This window comes from Cottoperca gobio, chromosome 11 (genome assembly GCF_900634415.1).
Source record: "Cottoperca gobio chromosome 11, fCotGob3.1, whole genome shotgun sequence".
Taxonomy (NCBI): domain Eukaryota; kingdom Metazoa; phylum Chordata; class Actinopteri; order Perciformes; family Bovichtidae; genus Cottoperca; species Cottoperca gobio.
Genome location: NC_041365.1, coordinates 11,521,669 through 11,530,776, shown reverse-complemented (window position 1 = coordinate 11,530,776; position 9,108 = coordinate 11,521,669).

The window sequence follows — 9,108 nt, the reverse complement described above, 5'->3', positions numbered from 1 at the left end:
CATTAAATAATCAATAATTATATATTATATAATAAATATAAGAATTATGATCCAATAATATAATACATACATTCTGTATAATAAGTACTTTCACTTTTGGTACTTTAACTAGGCCTATATTTTGATGCTAATACTTTTGTATTTACTTGCAACACAGTATTTCTACACTGTGGTATTACTATTTTCACTTAAGATCTAAATACTTCTGAGTATATTTCAGTGGTGGATTAGATCCTGTTATCTGACAGCCGAAGCTCCTCTGAGGATTGCATGAAGTCAACTGGTGGTCTATAAGAAGGACCACCAGCAAGCCCTCCATCACTCTCAAGGGCGGGAGGAGAGAATTGACATACTGTTGCTCCATGTGTTGCAGGACAGTGAAAGTGAAGACAGATCACAGTCTTTGCTATCGTGAAAAACTGGAACTATAATTTGTCATTTTATCAGGATGTAAAATCTGGGACAGTGAAGTTGAAGTAAATATTTATTTGACAGCGTTTGCTCTCAAGTGAAATGTGAAATGTTAAATTCTAGTTTTTGTTGCTGCTTCTAGAAAAGGGTATATTATGCAGTCTCTCATTTTACATTCCAGTGATATAATGAACTTAATGGTTTTCTCTCTGATTTTCTCACTTAGGGAAGAGTGGTGATTGTGCTTCTTCCCCTATAAATGACATGCCCTGAAGGGGAAACAAAATGAGATCTGTCTTCTCTGATTTGTATACATGCAACTGAACAGTCCCACCAATATAGCTTCAGTGAAACATCTTGAATGAACCTTGAACATGTGCACCTTTTCTTGTTCAGTGTTGTTTATCTGTTATTGTTTAATAAAGGACCATAGTAACATAAAATACACATATTTTGCCTTATATGCATGCATAATGCTAAAAAGTGAAAGTAGAGCAAATAATAAACTAACCACCAATAACCTGTAGTGCATTTGATAGATAGATATTTATATAGATAGATAGATAGACAGACAGAGAGAGAGAGAGAGAGAGAGAGAGAGAGAGAGAGAGATAGACAGACAGACAGACAGACAGACAGACAGACAGACAGACAGACAGACAGACAGATAGATAGATAGATAGATAGATAGATAGATAGATAGATAGATAGATAGATAGATAGATAGATAGATAGATAGATAGATAGATAATCAGCGAGTTATGTCAATATAAGATGTGTAAACACCTTCCAAAAAGAATGAAAGAAACAAAATAAGGCAATGATTCCTGATCTTTAAAATAATTTTGATTCGTTTGTATTTTTATAGAATAGTGTCTACTTATGAAGCCTGTTTTTTTTAAGTAATATAATATTTAAAACATTGAGATTTATTTGATCAAATATTAAATATTCCATAAACTAAATTTAATGTACTGGTGCTCCTGTATCACTACAAGTTGACATAAATAAGCCTAACGTACACAGAAGAGACAGAGTGAGTGAAATGAATTGTCGTTAGGAGTCGAGATTCAACTCGACGCTTTTTGTTTCGATCTGGTCAAGAAGGATGACGGTGAGGGGCTCCATGAGCTGTTGAACAGAGGGAAAGTACAGAACTTCTTGTTCCTCGACTCTTGAGACTAACAGGTCGACTATCTTCAGGTGCATCTTAACTGGACAACTACATAAATACAGAAACATGTTAATGGGTTGTATTGCACGGTCTGTGCATATACACGTAAAAAAATCCTGTTCTAAGATTAATAAATTGTATAACAAGTAATTATTTCTGTAATGCACATAGATACCTCAAAGGTTTATACTTCTAAGCAGAGAGCATACAAAGCTTTATTATAGTATATTATGATATTTTTTCTATTCAGCAAAATCACACTGTCCTGTTTTTATTTTCTACTAATGATGTTTATGGTCAACCGCTTTGAAATTGAATCTTCAATTCCAGGTCAAAACACGATTTTGTTTTTGCTCATTTTCAAGCTAATTTCACGTTTTTCAAAATAAATAAATAAATAACGCATTTATAACCGACCATCATTTCGGATTATATTTTAAGTGGCTCTATTTCTTCTCCTTTCGTGAAGGTAAAAACGGAAAAAGGCCAAAACCTAATCAGGTGATTTGCACCACCGTGAAAAGCCTACAGTTCTTTTTATTCTCAGTTTTATGGATTAATACATTTTCAAATAGGAGTGGCTCACATTTTTTTTGTCTTTATAGTTTCGTAGTGTTTTGGTTGGCCATTGCAATGATTCCGGGCGCCCAGCAGCACAGGGAGAAGTAACACAGATGCTTCTATCTGATCAACAGCTCGCTTTATGAACTAAATATAGGGTGAAGAAATTATGAAAGCTATTTAAATATGTAGAGCAGCTGGTGTCTTTGTAAACAAGAGAACAGCAGGTATTATGAAATCCTGTTTCTACTAAATACATTTCAAAGCATCATCAATTAAAATGTATTGACCTCACCTGAGGAATCTCATCCTGCTATATATTTATATATTATACAGAATATTATATCAGGTCTTCTGGGACGTGCTGCAGATGACACGTCTTTCTTGCGACGTGGCTTTTAGATTTGTATTATTGGGGCCTTTGCTGGATGTGTCCTACAGTATCCTCTGTTTGCTGCTCTGGTCTTTAGGTCTCTATCTGCACAATTCATTATTTCACAGCTTCAATAATCAAACGGGTAAAATGGCTTCAATCCCTCAGCCCTCTGCTACAGTATGTGGTGTATGTGCAGTGTTTCCAGTAAAAACAGGTGATTTGAACGTTTATTTCTGAGTGAGAACTAATAAAAAGAATATATCATTAAGATATGGGTTGTATGAACAATGTGAAAAATCCGGTTTTGGAGCAGCCCGATGAGATCAGTGCATGAGGCAGCCTCGCATCAGGATGACCGTTTCTCTGTGCTCCTGCTGCCATCATGAGGACGTTGTGTGTATTGCATCCACACCACCGTGGATCATTGAATCCTAACTATCTGCTGCCCCTCCTGGCCAAAGAGGGTATTACGTGCCCCTCCTGGCCAAAGAGGGTATTACGATTCAACTGCTTTTATGCAAACACCAATAATAACACAATGCTTTTTCCTCCATAAATAGCCTAAAGTATTAATGTGTTTATGATATGGGCAGAGGAATAGTTTACATTATGTAAATCACAAACTAGTTATACACAATGGTGTTTAAAAATGTTCCTGATATTTTACGACTAAATTATATTTTTTAACAGTTTTAGGCAAAAAGTAAACAAACAGTGATTTAGGTTTTGAAACAACATGTCACCATCATCAACAGTACAATGAATTAATAATATGGGATGGTATTGACATAAACAGTTTAAGTCAGGCGTGGTTGAACTGAAAGAATTTGCAGATACAACCTCAGTATTTCCTCCAGATGTTGTGAGCAGCATTTCACAAGAACGTCTGCTTTTTACTGTGTGTATATTATTATATACTGTAAGTATTATCTCCACCACATCATTGTTTCTAAATGAAAGCCTTGTCTGCATCAGCACACAATAATTATTTTCTTTAAGTCTAATTTATAGTTGAGAAAATTCCAGAATCCACCAATGAAATGTGTAATTTTTTGAAGTTGTTGTTATTTCCGTTCTTTTATGTTCATACGGCTCTTTTGCCCTCAGGTTAAAAGTCACATCCAGTCTTTCAGCAACACCTGGCAGCAAATCTGCATTTTACTAGTGGATACTTGGGTGTGGACTCCTCTTCTAGCAGCATTTTAATCATTTAGTCTTGAAGCTTTTACAATGGCTCTTGCCACTAATCACCAATTATTTTTTATCTTTAACACATTAGCTGTTTCATAAACACCAACAACTGTCAGTTTGTAATGCATTCCTCATCCACATTGGAAACAAATATTGTTATTGTTGTCAAAAACATTTTTGGTGCTTGTGAATAACATCAAGGTGTAAAAATGACTTCCTTGTGTCTTGGTGAATATTCCATTTTATAAAGCATTAAAGGAAAAGAGATATAATTATGTTGTTACTGGTTCACTTGTCAATAATCTTGTTTTATTTTTGGTTCATGTTGATTTGTTCAGCGGACAGAAGAATCTTTGAATATGAACTAAACACGGCGGCTTTATTTGTGAAATTACTTGCAACTGAATTATGAGATTTCTCTTCTTCAAGCTTATGAGCACATTTATCAGTGAAAATACATTTATGAAAACACAAACTGCCCCCTGTAATAAAATGAGGGCATTGTTCAGAGTCATTGGTTGGGGCCTCTCACACAGAAGAACAGTCCGGAATAAAAAAAAGTCACGTAGGGACAGAGAGGAAATTTAAAATGTGTACTGCATTGTGTCGAGCTGCCTCCGTCTCTGAGATCTCTTTCATGTAAAACTGATTTCTTGGCTTTGATTGTGATGTTTCTTTATGTCAGAGATTAGTTTTCTCAAATTACTTTTTATTCTTTCTCAAACCGGTGTATTTAGAGGTAACAGGAAACGGTCACAAGTTACCATATTCAGTATTTCATAACTCTGATGTTAGTAAGGCTACATGAATAATCACTAACGCATGTTGGAACAAGAATCTACAGCCATGCTAGCAGCTCTGTTAGCTTTGAGCTAAATGGCTACGTCAATATGCTAACATGCTGATGTTTAACAGCTACAATGTTCACCATCGCAGCTTAGTGCGTTAGCAGGCTAACATTAGCTAATTAGCAGTAAATATAAAGTACAAGCTGATGGGAATGTAATTAGTTTTGCAACTACTTGGTCATAAACTGAAGTCCTGGACACATTACCAGTTTGACTCGATGATGGTGCTCTATGGGAAGTGAAAAGATCTACAAAGTTGTTACAATTTAGCATGAGAGGGAGATTGTGGTTTGTTTAAAATGTCATGGCAATCCACCCAAAATGTAAAACTACATGGTGTCGCTTGAGGAAAAGTCAGAACCAAAGTCTATCATTGTTAGTAGAATTCTTCCTCTTGGGACCATGAATGTCTGTAAGAAATGGTTTTGTTCCAATTAGACTTACTGAGGTGCAGTTAGAATTTGACCAAACTAAAACTAGCTTTTTCCAGAGCTTTCAACCACATCAGTAGTCTTCATTAGCAGCTGAAGTTTGCTCAGTTGTTATTAAGATGGATCTGTTGATATGCAAGCTCATGAGATGCGTCTAGTAATTTAAATAGTAACTAGTTCATTTGGGATTGTTGTTAAACTGCCAAGGTCAATCAATTAATCATTTATTTGTCCCCAAATGAAAATAGGTTGTACAGCAGTGAAACATAGCAAAACAAACAGAAATACAAACATAGAAAAGGAAATTGGTATAAAAAGTTAATACATATATTTTAAAATAGGTACAATTATCTTAACTCCTTTGAATCAACTTTAATACCTTACTTATAATTGATTAATTTATGTTTTTTTTAACTGTATGCATGAGATAAGTAATCACAAGTTGGCATTTCATTTAATCTAGTATACTTTATAGATATATCTTATAGAATCAAGACTGACCTATTTATTGTTACAGAAATATAAAACAAAAAAGCACTAGTAGGCCTACTAGAAATCACCCTCATGAGTAATAAGAGTGACAAGTAGCTCTGGTGTCCACGATGAAACAAGATCATAAAAGAGTAACATGACGGCAGAGTGGAGTGTGTGTGTGGCCTGCAGAGTGGGGTACACCGGCATGGAGAGCACTCTGGCTTGTTTTTGTCATTACCACAGCGACTGTAAGGCACATTGCCATGCATGCAGATGGGATATGATGATGACCCCTCAGGTTTGGTCACTCCTGAGGAGGGAAACACATTTTGTTGAACAGTAAACTTGCTTGTTGCCCTTTGTTCAAGTTTCACATGTGAACAGAATGATTTGACGACTGAGTTTAACCATGGCTGCATAATTATATGGTGGAATGTTTGCTGTAAAATGGTTTAATTATAACACGATTATAGATATATACTGAGAGACAATATACATTTGTAAACCATCAGAGATTTTGCTATACTGTTTAGGATCTGGTGGTTTTATTTCTGCATCATTGCAGTGAAGCACCTTGACTTTGTCGGTTGTTTTATTTGCTGGATTAACCAAAAACATACGTTACTATCTGGCTATTGTATTCGTAAACAAGTTTCTTTTTCAGAACATTTACAAAACATGATATATACTGTGTATTGATATTGCATATTATAGAATAAATATCATTTTTGAGAATTGTAGCCACATGACAAATGATTTTGACTGAAAACAATATGTACGGCAGAGTTATTAAGTCCAGTACAATATACCTCTAATAATACATTTATAAACTATTATATTATTAAATATTTGTTGAGTGTGTCTGACATTTTTAGGCTGTTATTTGTGGTGTTGTCTGCATTATTATATTGTGAGGTGTCTATGCTTAGTGAGCTATACTGCATCTACCTAGTGTTTGTATATGCCCCTTAAATTTAATTAATGCTAGCAGCATGGAGCTGATCTTAGCAACAGTGGCATGCTGCTGATGAATACAAGCAGGTCTACAGTATTTTCACATGTTTATTGAGAATAATAATTAGTTTTTTAGCATTATTTAGCATTATCAATGAGCGTTTCACCCAGGTAGAAATCTATTTTCAGATAAACTTCTATTGACTCTTGACAGTTAACTGTCTCTTGTAAAGACAGTTTCCAAAATGGAAATAAGTGTTGGACTCTATTGATTAATCCTTGACATTTTCTAGCTGTGTATGTTTCAGCCGTCTCCTCATTCATAAGAAAGAAAAAAACAAACTAAAGACTTATTCATATCCTGCATTGATTTGGATTCTCTGCTTGTTAACATCATTTTTTCCTTAATGCTATCAGGTGATCACGTTAACATTTAACTGCTTCCTCTGTGTAAAGTTTCACTGCTCACACTTACAGTTTCTGCAATTTTGTGGTGCACTGTTTAGCTCAAGGACACTTCATCAGCAGTGTCTCAAGGATCAAACAACCAATAAACCTGCTCTAGTACCAACAGATCTGCAGCCAACACGCTAAATAGTTCAAGCTATTTAACTATAAACCTTCCCTCAGCTGGTGTAGAACATTTAACAGATACAGTACCCACTCTGTTCTTTTGAGGAGCCTGAGGCCAATTCTTCTGGAGTTTCTCCAGCTGAACTTTTCCTTCCTTTGCTGCCTGATCTCTCTGCCCTCCGTACCCATGCATTATATTTCATATGTCTGCCTCTGGACATTATTATGCTACAGAATTTAAGTTTCCACTTACGGCTGGACGTTTCAAAATTTCCAGGTCATCACAGGATTCTTGCATTCCTTAACTGTTGTTCCTCGGGGCATTTATGTCACTTTAGGTTTCTTTCCTCCATCCGCAAGAGTAGACCTGGTTCTTCTTATCCTCTGCGACTTAACTATTCTGCTCACTGTTCTCCTGGTCCATAGTGATGTCCATGACTCATCTTTATGCCTATTTGTAGCTTGTGGTTTTGAATCCAACAAACCAAGCCAGCCTTTGGTACTGTGTTTCTAATCCAAGATGTCTCCTATGAGGCATTTTTCCAAGATGTCATGTGTTTTATCTCTGTCAGCCGCTCTATTCCCAGTGGTCCGCAGTACTGGATCTGATACAGCTTTTGTTTTAAACTAGGGCACAAGTCTGCCTAGAAACCCAGAGAAGAGAGATAATACGAGCAGCACGTTAGTAGAAATGCAACGTTTTACAAAAGCATTGTTTTGTTTTTACTTCTGGTCAGTGCATATCAATGTCATATCAGTTACAGGGTAAACTGTGCTCAGTGGTTTCCCACTGGTAGCATATGAAAGACAACCTTTCTGATTTAGGTTATTTTATTTTAAAAACGTGCAAATAGGCTCCCACTGAACTCTCCTCACCTATTCTTTGTGCATAGTTGGTACCTGGTCACCTCCAAATCCCCAATTGAGGAAATAGTTAAACATTTTTAGAAATAATTAGCTTTCTTGCAAAAAAAGATAAATAGTTTCAGCACATAACTCCTCGTAACAAAAAAATAAATAACTGAATTTCCGTTTTTGTAGAGATTAAATAAACAACATTAGTGAACTTTAGAGGTATTTAGAAATGTTTTCTCTGTTAGCTTTGGACCGAGTCAGGCAAGGCTTTTCCCTTTGTTTTCAGTTTTTATTCTCTGCTAAGAACCTACTGGATCTAGCTTTATGTTTAGCATATAAACATGACAGTGGTATTGATTATTAATATTTTTCCAAAATGTGGAACGGTTAAGTACTGTACAGTGCAGGTAGCAGAACCCCGACAGCTAACATTTCTTTTAAATTATATAGTTTCTGAGGAAATACATCAAAATGCCTCAGTGTTTGAAATGCAGTAAACCTTGAGTAAAAATCTCTGTGAAACAGCAGAGATTTCTCTGAGCTGTTCTTTTGGACGTCTCTTGGAAAGGAACGGAGCCTCTCCCTTCAAAGAGCCGTTATTCTCATCACTACCAAATGCTGCATTGTTGCCTGACCTTGAAGACCTGACTTGTTGAGAGACCTTGAGTCAAAACTAAACCTTTATAATATATCAGTTAATATTGGTGCATATTCCAAATTAATTTGTATGGAAGGATTGGGTGGAGTGGGTGGGTTATAATAGGGATTGCCCCAGGGTCCTCTGGGGGGTTAATCCGGCCCTGTGATAGATTAGAAATTAGTCTACATACAGAGGTGGTTCTATGTGCACATATTGAAAGTAGGCTATATAACCTTCTGTATGTACAGTAGGCAATAGCACACTTACATATGACAAAAGAGGCAAGAGGCATGATTGTATTGCAATTTATTTCACACATACTTTAATTTATACCACTCATAGCTGATTTAACTGTTCATGTGTCCCCATATTTACTGTACACATGCAGATTTTGAAACGTCAAAAAAATAATTTCAGCAGGCTATTGTCATGATGCCATAACGTCTGATGGCATGATAAAAGAAGGTCTGGTAAAACAATTCGGACGATAAACACCTCAAAACACACACAATGTCACTCTTTAACAACCCTAACAGGCCTTTAAGGACGGTTATTTGCCGCTTTACAAGGCTGTTATGGTTACAGGCGTGAAAAACAAATGGCCTAGCGGGCTCTCTTAT